Raw genomic sequence first — 20,483 nt, 5'->3', positions numbered from 1 at the left:
ATATATATATGAAAGTATATATATATATATATATATATGAAAGTAGATCCATACCTCCTACCAAATACAAAAATCAACTCCAGATTGAACAAACCTCAATTTAAAACCTGAGACTACGAAGTCGCTGGATCAAAATCTAGGGGAAACACTCCAAGACATTGGTATTGGGCATGACTTCTGGACAAGACCCCAAAACCATAGCAACAAAAGCAGAACTAAAAAACTGGGGCTGTATCAAACTCAGTGTCTTTCATACAGCAATGGAAATGATCAATAGAATGAAGTGACATTCAACAGAATAGGAAAAAAATATTTGCAAACCACCTCTGACAAAGGATTAATATCCCAAATACATTAGCAATTTTAAAAACTCAACAGAAAAACAAAACCCAATCAGTTGAGAAACAGCCAAAGGACCTCCAATAGACAGTTTTCAAAGCAGATATATAAGCGGCCAGCAAATATATGAAAAAAAAATTCTCAACATCACTAGCCGTCAGGGAAATGCAATTCAAAACCACTATGAGGTTTCACCTCACCCCTGTAAGAATAGCTAAAATCCAGAACAGAGAGAAAAACAAATGTGGACAAGGATGAGGAGAAAGAGAAACACTTATACTCCACTGGTTGCAATGCAAATCAGTGCAGCCACTATGGAAAACAGTGTGTAGATTTCTTAAAAAACTAGAAACAGACTTGACATACCCAGCAATCCCACTACTGGGTATATATCCAAAATAACTGAGCACAGTGTATCCAAGAGACGCCTGCACCATCCTGTTTATAGCAGCACTGTTCACAATAGCCAAACTATGGAATCAACCAAGATGTCCATCATCAGATGAATAGACTAAAAATGTGGTAAATATACATGATGGAATATTATTAAACTATAAAAAATGAATGAAATTCTTCCATTTTCAGCAAAATGGACACAACTGGAGGACATAATGTTGAGTGAAATCAGCTGGGCCCAGAAAGAAAAATACTGCATGTTGGCCCTTATCTGGAGGAGCTAAAGTTTTTTAAAAAAAAAGAAAGAAAAAGAAACATCTGTGTGTATCAGTATTGCTGCAAATATAGTTTTTTTTGTTTGTTTGTTTGTTTTTTTAACTTTTATTTAATGAATATAAATTTCCAGTGTACAGCTTATGGATTACAATGGCTTCCCCCTCCCATAACTTCCCTCCCACCCACAACCCTCCCCTCTCCCGCTCCCTCGCCCCTTCCATTTGCATCAAGATTCATTTTCAATTCTCTTTATATACAGAAGATCAATTTAGTATAAAGATTTCAACAGTTTGCACCCACATAGAAACACAAAGTGAAACATACTGTTTGAGTACTAGTTATAGCATTAAATCACAATGGGCAGCACATTAAGGACAGAGATCCCACATGAGGAGCAAGTGCACAGTGGCTCCTGTTGTTGACCCAACAAATTGACACTCTAGTTCATGGCGCCAGTAACCACCCTAGGCTGTCGTCATGAGTTGCCAAGGCTATGGAAGCCTTCCAAGTTTGCCGACTCTGATCATATTTAGACAAGGTCATAAAAGACAGGGTGAGGATAGTAACCAGTGATCCTAAGAGTGGCATTTACCAGGTTTGAACAATTATACAGCATTAAGTGGGGAAGAGGACCATCAGTACACACAGGTTGGGAGTAGAGCCATTGGTGGTAGAGTAGAGGTTATGATTACAAAGGAATGAGGCCCAAGTACGCTAGACAGGGTCTAGAACAAAGGACAGAGTCATTATTAGAGGAGCTAAGAAAGGTGCTGTCTAAGCTACAATTAAGTTTTCTGATTGAGAGGCAAATAGAACCTGATAGAAGGGGCTTGATAATAATCTGTTGGGCTTTAGGCCTTGTAAGTTAAGAGGCCCAGACCTATCTATCTCTTCACATGGGGTATATCCTAAGGGAGGTGTGAACCTCCTAGGGGAAGGCACTCTGTTGACTTTCATTACTTGGCTGGCCTGGGAGGAGAGCTGGCCAGGTAAAGCCAGGGGGCATCTCTAACAAGAAATTTACAGTTCTGCCTGCAATGTTGCTGACCCTACTTGACCATCCCCTCAGCTGCAGTGGTCACTTTGGAAGTTGGGCTGAGTGAAGGGCTTTTCAGCTTGGAGCCAATAAGATCTGTGGCTCTGACCTGGGCATCCTTCGACTCCAGGGCAGGTCCATTTCCAGTGATCCAACTCTTGGCAGAGCTGCCAGGGCTCTTCACAAGCTGACTTCTGCTGAAGCCCAGGCTTACCACATTGAAAGCCACTGCAGTGGACTGGCCTGTTGGGTCTCCTTGAGGGCAGATCACTGTACAGATCAGCCATTAATAGGCCTGCCACCCATTGCTTCTGATGCTGCAAATATAGTTTTATAAAAACTTTTATGCCTTTGTGAAACCAATGGTTATGAATATTATACTACTATAGTTTTAAGTATTTGTGATTACTTTAAAATGCACTGTATATAGGTGAAATGGTTATTTTTACATTCAATTATTATTATTATTTTTTTGACAGGCAGAGTTAGACAGTGAGAGAGAGAGACAGAGAGAAAGGTCTTCCTCTTCCGTTGATTCACCCTCCAATGGCCGCTGCAGCCAGAGCCAGGTGTTTCCTCCTGGTCTCCCATGCAGGTACAGGGCCCAAGCACTTGGGTCATCCTCCACTGCCTTCCAGGGCCACAGCAGGGAGCCGGACTGGAAGAGGAGCAACCTGGACAGAATCCAGCACCCCAACCGGGACTAGAACCCAGGGTGCAGGTGCAACAGGTGGAGGATTAGCCTAGTGAGCCGCCGCACTGGCTTATTCAATTATTATTTATAGTTGCTGTCTATATTCCCAATAAACTAGGATCTTTTCACTTTTTACTTGTTAAACTTCTTATTTGGTAAAGTATTAAGCCTTTTTACTATAATCCATGCTTAAAGTATATCATCTTAAAAACTAAAAAAAAAAAAAAAAAAAAAAGGGAGAAGGAAAGAAGGTGAGACAAAGGGAGGAGGAGGGAGGGAGGAATGGAGAGCAGGAATATCATTATGCTCTTAGAATTGTTTCTATAAATCAAATTCAGTCTGTTAAAAACTAATTAAAATAGGGCCAGCGCCATGGCTCAATAGGCTAATCCTCCACCTTGCGGCGCCGGCACACCGGGTTCTAGTCCTGGTCGGGGCGCCGGATTCTGTCCCGGTTGCCCCTCTTCTAGGCCAGCTCTCTGCTGTGGCCAGGGAGCGCAGTGGAGGATGGCCCAAGTGCTTGGGCCCTGCACTCCATGGGAGACCAGGAGAAGCACCTGGCTCCTGCGCCGGCCGTGGAGGTCATTGGAGGGTGAACCAACGGCAAAAAGGAAGACCTTTCTCTCTGTCTCTCTATCCCACTGTCCACTCTGCCTGTCAAAAAAAAAAAAACTAATTAAAATAAAACACAAAAATAAAAAAGCAAAAGATTATACACTCTTTTATGATAAAAACTGAAAATGACTAAGTATAAAAGTGCTGACCTCAACATAATAAAGGTCATATATGAAAAGCCCATAGCTAACACCATATTTAGTGGAGAAAAATTGAAAACCTCCCCTAAATGATTAGGTACAACACAAGATTGTCCATTCTGTACTTCTAATCAACATCATGATACAAGCCTTAGCCAGAGAAATTAATCAAGAAAAATAAAAAGCAACCAAATTGAAAAGAAAATAAAATTATTTTTGTTTAAATGGCCTCGTCTTATATATAGAAAAACCTAAAAATTCCACCAAAGAAAACTGTTAGAATTAGTAAAAAAAAAAAAAAAAAAAAAATCAGCTAAGTTTCAGATACAGAATCAGCATTTAAAAAATCCATTGTAGGGCCTGCCATTTGGAATGCCCACACCCCATATGAGAGTGCCTAGTTTGAGTCTGAACTCCTCAGCTTTTTTTTTTTTTTAAATTTATTTGACAGATGGAGTTAGTGAGAGAGAAAGACAGAGAGAACGGTCTTCCTTCTGTTGGTTCAAGCACTTGGGCCATCCTAAGCCACAGCAGAGCTGGACTGGAAGAGGAGCGACCAGGACTAGAACCCAGCGCCACTCCTCTGCTTTCAATCCAGCTTCCTGCTGATTAGCACCCTGGGAGATCAGGGGATTGTTCAAATATATATATATATATACATATATATATATATGTATATATATATATTTATTTATTTGACAGGTAGAGTTTACAGACTGTGAAAGAGAGAGACAGAGAGAAAGGTCTTCCTTCCATTGGATCACTCTCCAAATGGCCGCAAAGGCCGGAGCTACGCTGCTCCGAAGCCAGGAGCCAGGAGCTTCTTCCTGGTCTCCCATGCGGGTGCAGGGGCCCAAGCACCTGGGCCATCCTCCACTGCCCTACCGGGCCACAGCAGAGAGTTGGACTTGTAGAGGAGCAACTGGGACTAGAACCCGGTGCCCATATGGGATGCTGGCGCCACAGGCAGAGGATTAACCTAGTGAGCCACTGTCCCGGCCCAGGGATGGCTCAAATATTTGTGTCCCTGCCACCCATGTATGAGATCCAGCTTGAGTTCCTGACTATTGACTGGTATTGTGGCAGTGTGTTAAGTAGCTGCCAGTGACACTGGCATCCCATTTTTTGCCATTTGAGTACCAGCTGTTCCACTTCTGATCCAGGTCCTTGCCAATCCACCTGGGAAAGTATTAGAGGGTGGCCCCTGCCACCTACAGATTTGTGGAGCAAATGAATGAATGGAAAGTCAATCTCTCTCTCTCTCTCTCTCTCTCTCCCCCCTTCTCTATCTCTGTATGTGTGTCTTTCTCTGCAACTCTGCATTTTAAATAAATAAATCTTTTTAAAAAAGAACCAATCTGAAGGCATCATAGTATCTGATTTCAAAATATACCATGAAATTATGCTACTTAGAACAGTATGGTCTTGGCAGAAAGACAGACCTAGAAACCAATTGAATAGACTACGCAATGCAGAATAAAGCCTAGACATACACAATCAACTGATCTTTGAAAAGAGTACCAAGAATATAAAATGGAGAAAGAAGGTCTGTTCAGCAAATGGTGCTGGGAACATTAATTATCCACTCGCAGAAGAATGAAAATGGATCTTTGCCTTTTATCATACACAAAAGTTAACCCAAAATTGATTAAAGACTTAAACAAGGTCTGAATACAAAACTCCTTGAAGAAAATATAAAAGGAAAGCTTCTTGACATTGATCTTACACAATGACACCAAAAATAAAGGCAACAACAGAAGAAAATAGATAAATGGGTCTACATCAAACTTAAAAGCTTTTGTACAGCAAAGGAAATAACAGAATGGAAGGCAACCTATGAGATGGAATTGGAGATAGTATTTGAAAATTTTATATATATGTATTTATGTTATATGTTTATATATATAACATATATATGCCAAAAGGTTATCATCCAAAATATATAAACAAATCCCACAATTCATAAACAAATAACCTGATCCATAATGATGAAAGGACTTGAATAGATATTTCTCCAAGGAAGACACACAAATGTCGAATAGGTATATGAAAAAAATGCCAGCGTTACCAATAATGAGAGAAATACAAATCAAAACCACAATATGATATCACCTCACATTAGTTAGAATGGGCATTCTAAAAAAACATAGGAAGTGTTCATGAGGATGTGGAACCTTTGACAAATTAAAAATAGAGCTGCCATATGATCCAGTAATCCCACTTCCAGATATTTACCTCAGAGTTGGAATATGAATCTTGAAGTTATCAGCCACTCCAGTGTTCACTGTAGCACTATGATAATTAAGTTATGAAAACAACTAAAATGTCCAACAACTAATGAATGAATAGATAAAATGTGATATGTACATACAAGGGAAATGTTGTTCTGCCTTAAAAACTAGGAAAATGAGGAGGGCACTGTAGCATAACAGGTAGAGCCTCTACCTGCACGGCCAGCAGCGGTATGGACACCAGTTCAAGACCTGGCTGCTCTACTTTGATCCAGCTCTCTGCTAATGTAGCTGGGAAAGAAGCAGAAGATAGGCCAAGTCATTAAGTCCCTACAACCAAGTGGGAGACCTGGAAGAAGCTCCTGGATCCTGGCAAGCTTTAGCTATTGTGGCCATTTAGGCAATGAGCCAAAGGATGATAGATTCTCTCTCTCTCTCTCTCGCTCTCACTCTCACTCTCGCTCTCCCCTCCCACACACATTCTGTAAACTCTGCCTGTCAAATAAATAAATCAATCTTTAAAAATAAAGAATTTTTAGGCCGGCGCCGTGGCTCAACAGGCTAATCCTCCGCCTTGCGGCGCCGGCACACCGGGTTCTAGTCCCGGTCGGGGCACCGATCCTGTCCCGGTTGCCCCTCTTCCAGGCCAGCTCTCTGCTGTGGCCAGGGAGTGCAGTGGAGGATGGCCCAAGTACTTGGGCTCTGCACCCCATGGGAGACCAGGATAAGCACCTGGCTCCTGCCATCGGAACAGCGCAGTGCGCCGGCCGCAGCGCGCTACCGCGGCGGCCATTGGAGGGTGAACCAACGGCAAAAGGAAGACCTTTCTCTCTGTCTCTCTCTCTCACTGTCCACTCTGCCTGTCAAAAATAAAAAAATAAAAAAAAATAAAAAATAAAATAAAAAAAAAAAAGAATTTTTGTAAGCATTTACAGTAATGGAAATGTCCTGATAATAGTTTTCTAGTTTTATGTTATCTGAAAATGCCTAATTTCACTTTCATTTTTGTTTTTTAAAAACAGCTTTATTGTACTATAGTTGATACGTAATAAACTGCACATACTTAAAGAATACCATTTGTACATATCCATACACTCATGAAAGCATTAATATAGTGAAGGTAACAGACATCTATCACCTCCAAAAGTTTTCATGTGTCCCTTTTGGATTTGGGGCGAGGGGTGTGAACATTTAGCATAAGATCTACCCTCTCAGAGTTTGTACATTCACAGCACAGTATTGCTGATACACAGAGTATTATTGATATATAGCACAATGCTGGGCCTTAAGAGCTAATTAATCTTGCAGAAATAAAATCTTACCTTCCAGGTCTCCCATGTGGGTGACAGGAGACCAAGTACTCAGGCCATCTTCCACTGCTTTCCCAAGCACATTAACAGGGAGCTGGATGGGAAGTGGAGCAGCTAGGAATCAAACTGGCGCCCATATGGCATTGCAGGCCCTTACAAAAATTCTTGAGACTGAAGGCCACATCATATCAGAAAAAATTCAGAGCCTCATAAAAGAGGAAAAATTATTTTAAGTGGTAATACCCATATGAATAAAAACGTTTTTCATGTCAGTTTTCACTTTTTTTAAAATAAACACATGTAATGGTAATTATAACATTGGATTATGGGGCTTATCACATATGTAGATCTAATTCTCACAAAAAATGCTACAAACATAAAAAGGCAGAGGCATATGCTCCAGCAGTGACCATGTTTGGTAAGAAGCCCACATCCCAAATTGAAGTGCCTGGGTTAATGCCCAGTTCCATCTCTAGACTCCAGCTTCCTGCTAATTCAGACCCTGGGACACAGCAGTGACACCTCAAGTACTTGGGTTCCTACCACCTATGTAGTGAACCTGAGCTGAATTCCTGGCTCCTGGCTGCTGGCTTCAGCCCCTATCCATTGTAGATACTTGGGGTGTGAAACGGCAGATGGGACTTGCAAAATTTCTACATTTTACATGAAGTGGTATGATAATTAATTGTAGGTAAACTGTAAAATCTTAAGTATTTTGGTGTAATTCCGAAGCAGCTACTGAAATAATAATGCAAAGAAATACTGTTAGTAAGTCAATAACAGAATTAGAATGGAATAGAATTCTACAGAATATTCAAATAACTTATAAAAAGGCCTGAAAGAAGAATTAACAACAAATGCAAACTGGTAACACATAATAAAATAGTCGATCTAATGTCAATTGTATCAGTCATTACCAAGATATTAGTCGACTAAACATTCCAATTTTAGGGGAAAAGTATTGGAATTTTTTAAGTCACCTAAATGTACAGAAGATGTACTTTAAATATAAATACACCAGTGCCCCATTTTAAAGTGCCAGGGTTCAAGTCCTGGCTTTGCCACTGATTCCAGCTTCCTGCTAATGTGGTTCCTAGGAGCATCAGGTGATGGCTCACAAGGTTGGTCACTGCCATTCAGGTAGATAACCTGCATTGAAATCCTGGCTCCTGGCTTCAGCATGTCATGTCAGCATCACAGGCAGTGATTTAACCCACTGTGCCACAACACCAGCCCCAGTGGGAACATTTTCAACAGAGCAACAACCCAACAGAATTTCAAGAAAAGTCTTGAGAATATTCAAACTCTGCATATAGATCTAGATACAAAAGTTAATTTGGAAACAGATATAGCAATATCCTGGCTTATTAGCTGTAAATAGAACTATCAAAAATAAGTAAAAATAAATTAAAAATCAGTTTCCAGGTTAGATAAGCTTATTGTGGAATTTCAATACAAGCACACATTATTAATGTGAGTTATATTTTAGGAGGAACAAAAACACTCTCTCACCTTACACTAATCCCAGGTCCAGGCCTCAAGAAGGCCTGTCTAGTGATACCACACAGTTAAGATCAAATTTCTACCTACCATTTTTCTGGGGGTAACCAGCCCCCATAACAGGGATCACTGCTCTTGTGTAGCTGCAAGGAAACATTGCCCTGCCATTGTATTAAAAACTAAAACAGCAGAAACTGAAAGAGAAGAGTGATCAAGAAATTCTGCTTCATCATTAATTCATTAAAATATTTTCAGTTACTTGAGTTGTACTTACAGGATACAGAGGTCATCAGCTGACTGGGTTTAGTCCAAGAGCCGGCTGTTACAAAAAAGGCAAGAAGCAAAAAGAGTGATAACAGCTATTTTGTTGAATTACTTGGAGAGGGGTCAGCCCTTTTGCTGTGGTTACAGAAGACTTAAAAGGGATGAGGGCTACTATGAAAATGCTAACTTTTAAGTATCAAATCAGTATTCACATGTCCATAGCAAAGCATCCCTTACAAACTGGACATTGCAAGATCAAGGTTAATTTTATCTGTAAAATCCATAAGTATATATTACCATTTACATTTTAAATTTTTTTCCTTTCAATGGTAAAATTTGGTATTTATAATAAGACAGTGTTGGAAAGCTTCCTATTAAATTGCTTTGACTATTTCCATTTATACAGGGCAAGCCATCTTTTCTTTCTCTAATCATAAATTTAACATTCTCTTTGTAGATGATTTGAACACTACAGAAGTGTCAAAAAACAGAAGTCTCCCATAATCCTACTACCTGAGGCAACAACATTGTTGATTTGGCTACGTTTTCTACTAATCTTATTTTTTACATTTTAAACACAAGGAGGATTATGGTGGACCATTCATGCATTATTCCTGTGAATTTTGAGTCTACTGCTTTCTTACTTATTTATTACAGAGGCAAATCCTTCATTTTCAGATACTGTTAGTTAAAAATCACGATAGTGTATACTTAGAACAATTCTCAGAAGAACTGAAAAAAATAATATTGCTAATAGTGCATGAGAAATAAACTGCCAGCATTCACTACGCCAGTTCTATGCTTGAGAAATCTGACATCAGACCTTTCTGCCTCTATACAATCATAATGAAAAAAAAATCTCCAAAGAAATTTTGAAAAACTTTCATGTATGTCCTGCTACTGCATGATCTACCTTGAAAGATTCATTAGCAAAAAGCTCTCAAGACAAAGTATTTGTTATTCTTGTTATTTATGTTATTGTGTGTGTGTGTGTGTGTTTAAAAGCTAGTTACAGAGGACAATAAACACACACCCATTTTTATTATGAAAATGTTGTATCTCAACAGTAACAATCTGAGGGACCTAAATGACATCTAGAGAATGATGATATCTTCCTCATTGGAGCCAGAAGGTAATTAACCCCCACCACAATAACCCCAACCCAGGAAAGAAAGTTGGGGATGAGCCAGCTGAACCCCAGATGTTAAGGTTGGGAACATTCCAAAGCTCTGCATCTGGAGCCATCTACTGCCAAACCTGTCCCATCTGTAACAAAGGTGATAAATTCCTCCCCCAGAGGAGAGAAAACCAGAAGAGGCACAACAGCATGTAGTTTTTCAACATATTGGTAACTTTCTCCTCCGTCAACTTTCTGTTCATTCACTGGTATCAAGAAAGCAGTGAGGGAAACCTAGGGAGTATAGAATTGAAGCTAGATTGCTAATCAAATTCAGAAGAAAAAGAAAATGACTAGATATATAAATTAGGTTGGTTGGAAAGAACACTGTATTTATTTTGTTTTGTTTTGTTTTGTTTTTTTTCCCCAAAAAAACAATAACCAAGATCCAACAGTGCACCCTTCTGGTTGCAATACAGAACTAACATTGACCTCACAGTCTAGCAATACTAGACTCTAGTCTATGAGACTTCAACAGAGTTCCTGATTTCCTCTATAAAGAGAAGATTGACAATAATTCCTTCACACACAGCTTTATTTAAAGCAAAAGAACAAAGAAGATGTTATCAAATATAAACATTTGTTTCCATTCTCAATGAGTCAAACATAGTGGCAAAAACATTGTAGAAACCTATGATGCTACATTTACTTGACATGCGTATTTGGAGCTCCATTCTCTTGACTTTCTTGGAGGCTTACCGTGGGCATTACCATGTGATAAAGTCTCCCTAAATATTGGCTGAATAAATTAATCAGACAAGATTATCAATTTCTGAAATCAGGGCTCTCAGTAAAACCTAAAAACACATTATCGTATTTCGTCCCCAGAACAACAGCTATGGAACGTCCACAACATTGGAGTCCAGAGTGTTGTGTAACGGAAAAGCATATATGAAAATGGCTGGCCCTTAGAACAAATTTGCCCCAACATGTTTGTAGCAACATAGTTTCTGAGCAATGTAGTCTGGTCAATACTCACAAAGGTTTAGTTGTCAACCTCTTACCCTTCAAGTGAGCACCATAATGAATTACTACCACAAATTTTTTTTTATATTTGATTTGATGGAACTAGTCAAGGAAGTTCATCAACAGCTTTGTGTTAGAAATGTTACTTCTACCTACTTTGGTCTCCGGCAATGGAGGGCACTGGCAGGAACTTATTGAGCACCTCTCAAGAACAACGGAAATTGCCAGGAAGTTACAGTCCCATTTTTGATGAGCAATTAGCATACTGGTTTCTGTAGAGTAATTAATAATGCAAAAAGTCCACTATTTCTCTAACCCAAATCAAAATGGACAGCACAGTAATTCTTCTTTTTCTTTATGACTGCTCATAATAAACTTTGGCATGTTTACAGTGTGTTGTGACATATTCTTTTTTGCTTATATAATTGAAAGTATCAGAAAGCTCAAGACAACACTATAAATCATCAGAAATATTTACAAAACACTACTTTCTACAATATAACCCTGTTTCATACATCCAGAAAAGTATCTGTGATCGTCTTCCTATCCTTGGCTACCCTGCAGCATTCAGCTTCTTTAGGAGCCATTGTCTCCCTCACCATAATCTTAGAATTATGGAGGCTAAGAATCAATGTTCAAGCACAAGGAACTCCTCCTTTGACACTAGGTTGAAATCAAGCCTTATGTTTCAATGCCTGTTTGCCACAAGCTGCACCCCAGTGTATGATACACTGCATGGTCTGCCCATATGCCAAGGGTCCATGTGCCACACCACAACCTAACAGCAAAACAGTGTGACTCAGTGTTAGCAACTCCACTCAGTGAAGCAAAAATGAATTTTACACATAAAGCAGAATGTTAGGCCAGTCCTGGAAAGGATCTGCTCTATACCACTTTACAGACACACCAGTTACAAACCACTTTAGACCATACATAGAGAAAAAGGCTTATTAGATAGTCTAAAGACAAAAATAGTTTCAAAGAATTATGACTGCTGATTTTCAAAAATAGGTGTTAACCTGAAATCCTTCCCATACATACAGCCACAGAAAGCAATAAAAGGCTTCTAAAACTCTCCCAAAATTCATACCAAAAGGAAACCACCTTTTCTTTCTTCCTAACACACATTTGGGATTCAATTTTCAGCAATAAATCATCTTGCCTACAAAGATTTCTCCAAGCAAGTTAAAGCCAAGCAGGTATCAGACACTATTATGCCAGCATAAAAATTTATCACAGAACAATGGGAGGAAGCAAGGTTCAGCTGACAAAAGATCCAGGCTTGATAGGGCTATCAGCAGGATGTCATCAGCGAAGAGCAAGAACAGAGACTTCCCAAAGAAATGAAAGCCTCAGCTCCCTGGCTCATCGGGGGAGTAGAACAAACACTTTTCAAATCGAAAAATGTAGCTAAAAAGAGGGACCAAGGGTTAATGTTTATTGAAACCGAGAACCATGGAGAGCAAAGGTTTTGAGAGCAGGTAACTTGCATCCCCAGATCTTGAGAATGCAGGCTGTGGACACACTCTTCTATTAGAAAACACCTTGCCTATCACAGAAACACCTGGATCCAGGGCCAATAAACCTGAAATGGTGTCCATGGCTGATGAAAGCTGAAAGAGCATCAGGAAAGGGCAGGCCAATGTTGTGGGTTTTGAATGCTGTGATCAGAAACATAAAGGGTCCATGCGCAGTGTGGCCATGGACAGGTGGGGGAGATTGAACTGGAGGAGCCCATTCTCAGAAACATTTTGTGAAATTAACTGAGAGGCCTGTCGGATGTTAAGCAAGCAATGCAATGAGCTCAGACTTTTAAGACAGCTGTAATAGACTCTTAAGACTTTTAATTAATAAGAGTTATTAAGACAATAATAGCTTTTAAGATTCTATAATAGAATGTTACATGAAAGGTTAGTGGTGAGGTGCACAAGTGCAGAAATAATGGCAAAACCTTTAACAGGATGTTAAAGTTTGATGATGCTGAGGTCAATCTGTCAGCCTACTGCGTAAGCACTGTGGTGGGTGTCACTAGCATGGAGGAGTTAGACAGTCTCTGCCCTTCAGTGCTTTAAGAAGTAACTGCAGTGTATCTTTCTTTTTAACTTTGATTTAATGAATATAAATTTCCAGTGTACAGCTTATGGATTACAATGGCTTCCCCCTCCCATGACTTCCCTCCCACCCACAACCCTCCCCTCTCCCGCTCCCTCGCCCCTTCCATTTGCATCAAGATTCATTTTCAATTCTCTTTATATACAGAAGATCAATTTAGTATAAAGATTTCAACAGTTTGCACCCACATAGAAACACAAAGTGAAACATACTGTTTGAGTACTAGTTATAGCATTAAATCACAATGGGCAGCACATTAAGGACAGAGATCCCACATGAGGAGCAAGTGCACAGTGGCTCCTGTTGTTGACCCAACAAATGGACACTCTAGTTTATGGTGCCAGTAACCACCCTAGGCTCTCGTCATGAGTTGCCAAGGCTATGGAAGCCTTCCAAGTTTACCGACTCTGATCATATTTAGACAAGGTCATAAAAGACAGAGTGAGGATAGTAACCAGTGATCCTAAGAGTGGCATTTACCAGGTTTGAACAATTATACAGCATTAAGTAGGGAAGAGGACCATCAGTACACACAGGTTGGGAGTAGAGCCATTGGTGGTAGAGTAGAGGTTATGATTACAAAGGAATGAGGCCCAAGTGCACTAGACAGGGCCTAGAACAAAGGACAGAGTCATTATTAGAGGGGCTAAGAAAGGTGCTGTCTAAGCTACAATTAAGTTTTCTGATTTAGAGGCAAATAGGACCTGATAGAAGAGGCTTGATAATAATCTGGTGGGCTTTAGGCCTTGTAAATTCAGAGGCCCAGACCTATCTCTTCACATGGGGTATATCCTAAGGGAGGTGTGAACCTCCTAGGGGAAGGCACTCTGTTGACTTTCATTACTTGGCTGGCCTGGGAAGAGAGCTGGCCAGGTAAAGCCAGGGGGCATCTCTAACAAGAAATTGACAGTTCTGCCTGCAATGTTGCTGACCCTACTTGACCATCCCCTCAGCTGCAGTGGTCACTTTGGAAGTTGGGCTGAGTGAAGGGCTTTTCAGCTTAGAGCCAATAAGATCTGTGGCTCTGACCTGGGCATCCTTCGACTCCAGGGCAGGTCCATTTCCAGTGATCCAACTCTTGGCAGAGCTGCCAGGGCTCTTCACAAGCTGACTTCTGCTGAAGCCCAGGCTTACCACATGGAAAGCCACTGCAGTGGACTGGCCTGTTGGGTCTCCTTGAGGGCAGATCATGTACAGATCAGCCATTAATAGGCCTGCCACCCATTGCTTCTGATACCGAGCTTTCTTTTCCTCCTGGTTTGTGTTAAAGCAGACCAGAGGATGCAAGTCAAGGGAGTGCCCATGTCCCATCTCTAATCTTTGGTGGCCTGAACTACAAGTCTATAGTCACAGGCATGTTCTGTAGTAGTTTTTCTAAGGTAGACAATGCCCGTGAGGAAAATTATATTCTCACTTTAAAACTTTCGTTCCCTTTGGTCTGAAAGGGAGTTTTTTTCTACTTACTGTATACTTCGCTGATGGCGAAGTGAATCTAGCTATGAGATTATTATTTAAGTTCTTCTTTTAGCTGTGCTATTACAGAAAAATGTTAGCCATCTCTTTTATAAGGTCTAAAGATTAAATTGTGCGTCCTACAGATTCCTTTATAATAGAATTAGTTTCCTACCTTGAAGAGAATAGAGAAATGAAAGAACAAGTTGGGCTTAGAATAGAGAAATGAGGGAGCAAGTCCTGGATCGCTTGCTGACAATAGCAATATCACATGATACTTAGCAAACCGTTTCAACCATTAGATAACAGCTTAAGAAAACATTTACCAGAAGGTCCAGTGCCTTCCATAAATTTTAAGAATCATGTATTTGAAAACACCTCTTAAATATCTAACATGGTGTAGATTGTTTAGCCAGTAAACTTAAGCACAACCATCTAAAATGTTTTTAGTTTCGATCATTGTTACAAGGTGATTATTCAAATCTTTGAAAATAAGCACATATTTAAATAACCCATAGCTCTTAATAAAAATTCAGCTGTTTTTGAACAATTAGAATTTAACAGACATCAAGAGAACATAATAGATTACTTTAACACATTGATTTAACAGAGCATCAGAGTTTAATTCTATGTCAAAGAGAAATTGAGCTTCCTGTGATCTTTTGCTGTGAGGTTTCCTTCCTTTACCTTCTTTCATATTGGTGACCATGTTTCTGTGTTTCTGTGTGTAACACATCTTTAAGCATCTTTTGCAGGGCAGGATGAGTGGCAACAAATTCTTTCAGTTTCTGTTTGCTATGAAAAGTCTTAATTTCACCTTCATTCACAAATGAGAGCTTTGCAGGATATAATATTCTGGGCTGGCAGTTTTTCTCTCTTAGTACCTGGGCTATGTCTCGCCATTCCCTTCTAGCTTGTAGGGTTTCTGATGAGAAGTCTGCTGTGAGTCTAATTGGAGATCCTCTGAGAGTAATCTGACGTTTCTCTCTTGCACATTTTAGGATCTTTTCTTTATGTTTCACTGTGGTGAGTTTGATTACAACATGTCGTGGTGAGGATCTCTTTTGGTCATGTTTATTAGGGGTTCTATAAGCTTCCTGTACTAAGGTGCCTCTGTCCTTCTCCAAACCTGGGAAATTTTCTGCTAGTATCTCACTGAAAATGCCTTCTAATCCTTTCTCCCTCTCCATGCCTTCAGGAACTCCTAGAACCCGAATGTTGGGTTTTTTAATAGTATCCTGTAGATTCCCGACAATATTTTTTAGATTTCTAATTTCTTCTTCTTTTCTTTGGTTTGCCTGTTTCCTTTCCTGTTCCCTGTCTTCTAAGTCTGATATTCTCTCTTCTGCTTCGCCCATTCTGTTTTTAAGGCTCTCTAATGTGTTTGTAATTTGATCTATTGAATTCTTCATTTCATTATGATTTCTCATCACTGTCACAGTTTCTTGTTCCACTAGTTGTTTCATTTCATTTTGATTCCTCCTTAATATTTCATTTTCATGAGAGAGATTTTCTATCTTGTCCATTAAGGATTTCTGTAGTTCAAGAATTTGTTTTTGAGAACTTCTTAATGTTCTTATCAATTTTTTGAGATCTGCTTCTTGCATTTCTTCGATCTCATCATCTTCATAATCTTGAATTGGGGTGTCTTTTTCATTTGGGGGTGTCATAGTGTCTTCCTTGTTCTTGTTACCTCGGTTTTTGCATTTGTTGTTTGGCATGTTGGAGATATTTGGTTTCTTCACTGTGGTGTTTTTTCTTGTTACACTATGGCTCTATATTAAGTGGGCTGTCCACTTTCGGTGGAGCCTTAGAGGCTTGAGATGAGTGTGGACTGAGAGCTGTGTTTGGTTCCTCAGGGTTGAGGGTGTGTCAAAGATGACACTCCCAGGTTAGGCATGGTAAATCTCTCTTTCTTTTTTTGATTCAAAAGGGAAGTAATTCCACACAGCTGAACGTAATTGGAGGTAGTTAGCAGGCAAATGATATACCCACAGGAGCCAGAGATGGGAAGCTCTCTCCCAAGGACCACACAGGGAATCTGTGCTGCCCTCAGTGTGGGCTCCAATTCTCCTGCAGTCTCCCACTGGGTTGCCAAGTTAGATGCTAATCTCCTGTTATTTCACCCCTCCCCCCAGAGTCAGGTTTTTCTTCTAGGCTCAGGGTTGGTGCAGACCTGAGGTCGCACTGCTTATGACGTATGTCCAAAATGGCACCTGCTCTGTCTTGCTCGCCTTTGAGAGGTGAGTGGAGAGAGAGAAACTGGTGTCCGTATCGGTCACTTTTTTTATTTTTTTCCTCTCTCTCTTCTAGTTAGCCTGGTGAACTTTTCCCCACGGAGTTTCAAGCCTCGTTCCCTCTAGCCTCCTCTTTTCGCTTGCCCGCTGGTGTCTCGGGCTATTGAGGTTCGGCTCACCTCGCGTTCCAGCGCTGGTGTGTTGAGTCTGCCGCTGGTGTCCCGAACTTGGGCTCCCACGCTCTCCACGCAGGTACACTGTGAATCATTAGTTCCGGAAGAGTTTCCTCTGCTGTTTCATCCCCTACTCTTCCTTGACCCTGCAGTATCTCCACTTATATTAAACTGTCTCTCCCCTGGACTAATAGTGTGCTCCCTGCCTATTCTGCCATCTTGCCGCTCTCCCCAGTGTTTCAATCTTACACAAGAAAGTGAAATAGATACTATCTCCATCTTACATTTAAGGAAAGGAGGGCAGAGAGAATCTAAGTATCTTGCCAAAGATGCATAGCAAGGAAGTCACTAAGAATTCAAAACACACGATCTTTTCACTATGTTACATTTTCCAATAGAATGCAGAATAAGATGTGACATTTTTAGAAAGCAAGCAACCAATACAAAATAACCTGTAATAAACACCAAGAAAAATGCATCACAGATTAAATTTATGAATGTAAAAGAGTGATAACTGTGTCTCTGGATGTTGATGCTGGAGCAAGTAGACATGGATCAAACAGGGCAAAAGTCACCAACGAAGGCACTGGACACAGGGGTAGCATCCTGGGAAGAGAAATTCATGGGCAGTCTGGAAACAGCACAGCTGGCTCCTGGTGCGGGGAGGAAAGGAGCCCGACCAGGGCCCAGCAAGGAAGGACCTCTATTGAGAAGAATGGCTCTGGCACTCACACAGAACCTGCAGAGCCAGGCAGGAGAGCTGAGGCTGGCAGCCGTAGGACACGGGAGCACCCGTGGTTTCTGAGCGGAAAAGCTAAATCTCTGCTGCCGTACTACAGTCTCCATCTTGGCGTACATCTGTTTAACTACAGTTGCTGTGACAAATGAGTGCAAACGTAGCACACTGAAACAACACAAGGGTACTACCTTATAGTTCTGCAGCCCAACGCACATCCTGCTGGAGGAAATCGAGGTGTCAGCTGGGCTGCTTCCTTCCTGGGGATCCCTGGGAAGACCTCCTCTTCCTGCTTTTTCAGCTTCTGGAGGCCACTCATATACCTTGGTTCCGGGCCCCCTTCCTTTATCATCAAGTGTCGTAACACTGCTTCTCTCTCCCATGATCCATCTGTTTTCTGTACTCACATGTTCCTGAGATCACAGTAGAAGCTCTTTGTCTTCAAGCGTTTCAGGAATCACATCAGGCACACCTGGATAATGCAGACTAGTGGCTCCTGTGACCCTCAGATCCTTAACATGAATCACAAGTGCAGCCCCCTTTTGCCCTTTCTTTTTTTTTTATTTGACAGATAGAGTTAGACAGTGAGAAAGAGAGACAGAGAGAAAGGTCCTCCCTCCGTTGGTTCACCCCCAAAATGGCCGCTATGGTGGAGCTACGCCGATCCGAGACCAGGAGCCAGGTGCTTCCTGGTCTCCCATGCGGGTGCAGGGGCCCAAGCACTTGGGACATCTTCCACTGCCCTCCTGGGCCACAGCAGAAAGTGGGACTGGAAGAGGAGCAAGCGGGACTAGAACCCAGCGCCCATATGGGATGCCGACGCCGCAGGGCAAAGATTAAGCAAGTAAGCCACAGTGCCAGCCCCTCCTTTTGCCCTTTCAAGCAGTATATTCACAGGTTCCAGTGACAAGGACACAGACATGTGGGGGAGCCAGGATTTTTTAGACACCTTCCTAAATATCACCTGCCACTTGTGTTTGAGAGTACTTTAAAAAAAAAAAAAAACTCATGGAGAAAATGCACACAAGGAGTTTTCAAAAAGTCCATGGAGGAGGCTTATTAGCAAAAACTATGTAGATTCCAAAGTTTTTGCACCACAGTACATGTTTTTTTCCTTTAAAATTATGTATTGTGTCAGTTTTTGTTTTTTTTTTTTTTCAAAGATTTACTTGTATTTATTTGAAAGGTAAAGTGACAGAGAGACAGAGACTGAGACAGAGAATGTGCTAGTTCACTCCCCAAATGGTAACAACCAGGTCTGGTCCAGGCCAAAGCCAGGATCCTGGAATTCCATCTGACTCTCCCACTTGGGCCATCTTCTGCTATGTTCCCAGGCACATTAACAGACAGCTGGATTGGAAGTGAAGCTACTGGGATTGGAATCGGCACTCTGATATGAGATGCTGGTGTTGAAGATAGGGGCGTAAACCGCTATGCCACAGTGCCAGCCCCAAACTTACTTTCTCATTCCATTTTCCATGAACTTTGGAAAATACTCCAGTATCTTTAGCCTCCATGAGTGTGGGGCACTGTCCTCCCTGCTCCATGCATAATCGGTGACTGCTCACCCCTTTGAGCTCTGCTTACCTTGTCTTTGAAAATGGGGATTATAGTAGCAGCTGCTTCACTAGATTTTTCAGGGGTTGATGAAGTAAATGTTGTGAAATACACAGCAATATTTTCTTACAAGCAGAAACTCAATAAATATTAGTTCTCCTTCCCAGTACTAACCAATAAGCAACATGGTTACCATGAGTGAGACCCATGGGCAGAATGCAGAGGTATTCAACTGTAGGCTTAGCTTAGAATAATTGGTCCTCCCACGTGGGTAGAAAATGCTTTACTGCTTCTCTTTGTGATGTGTGACCACATTTCTAGAGAAATAGTGGGAAACAGATCATTAGCAATGAATATTTAATTGAAAAATTACTATCTAGAGAAACAGATTCTAAATGGAAGTGATAAGTACAAAATGTTCCTAAATATGTGTGTGTACATGTGTATAATGTCATCACTAAAAATCAAACGTTGATATTCATAACCACTGAGCATTAGAAAATTAATGAATTCTTCAGTTACCCATTCATTTAAAATAGTTATTGAAGGTCATATGTAGTCGCAAAGGTTTGGAGATTTTATCCTGCTGTCCAGGTACTTCCATTTTAACAGAGGCAGGGACTTACATTAAATAATAAAGACAATAGGTTAGTATTTTCTCCCTCAAGACTTTTTCAATGTGTTCTTAATTTAAAAAAGCCTATATGCGGTTCTAGAGTATATTTTGACTTCCTAACTTTTTCTTCATACTAAAGCAAGAAGAAGTTTTATGGTATATCAAGATAAAACCTATAAATAAGCTAGAAGACTTCAAAATCAATTAAAATAAGAAAATGTGCGCCAAGAGTATGCTACTTATTTGTATACCTCCACATCATTCCAAAATGTTTAAAATTAGCTAGAATAAATCCATGTAACTAACAATATAAAACAAAATACAGAACAAGAATGAGGGAAAACACTAAGAGAAAAGGAAGGGAAGATAAGAGAGACAGAAGAAGAAAATTAGGGGGGAAAAAAGGAGGAAAGCTAAATAAAAACAATTAAAGAATCCTGACAATGTTCTTTTTTTGTTTTGTTTTGTTTTTTACTGAAAATTTGGTTTTTAGTACCTAGTAGCAAAAGAAAAGAAAGAACATAACTACTCACAATAATCACAGGGTTAGAAAAATAAAAATAAGCATGTACCTGAGAACAAGGATACCTGAGACCTAAGAGGAATCTCTCCCACTGATTCTCATGATGAGTGGGACAGCACTGGGCAGTGAGCTG

Source organism: Lepus europaeus, chromosome 9 (assembly GCF_033115175.1).
Source record: "Lepus europaeus isolate LE1 chromosome 9, mLepTim1.pri, whole genome shotgun sequence".
Taxonomy (NCBI): Eukaryota; Metazoa; Chordata; class Mammalia; order Lagomorpha; family Leporidae; genus Lepus; species Lepus europaeus.
Note: the sequence above shows the minus strand (reverse complement) of the source record.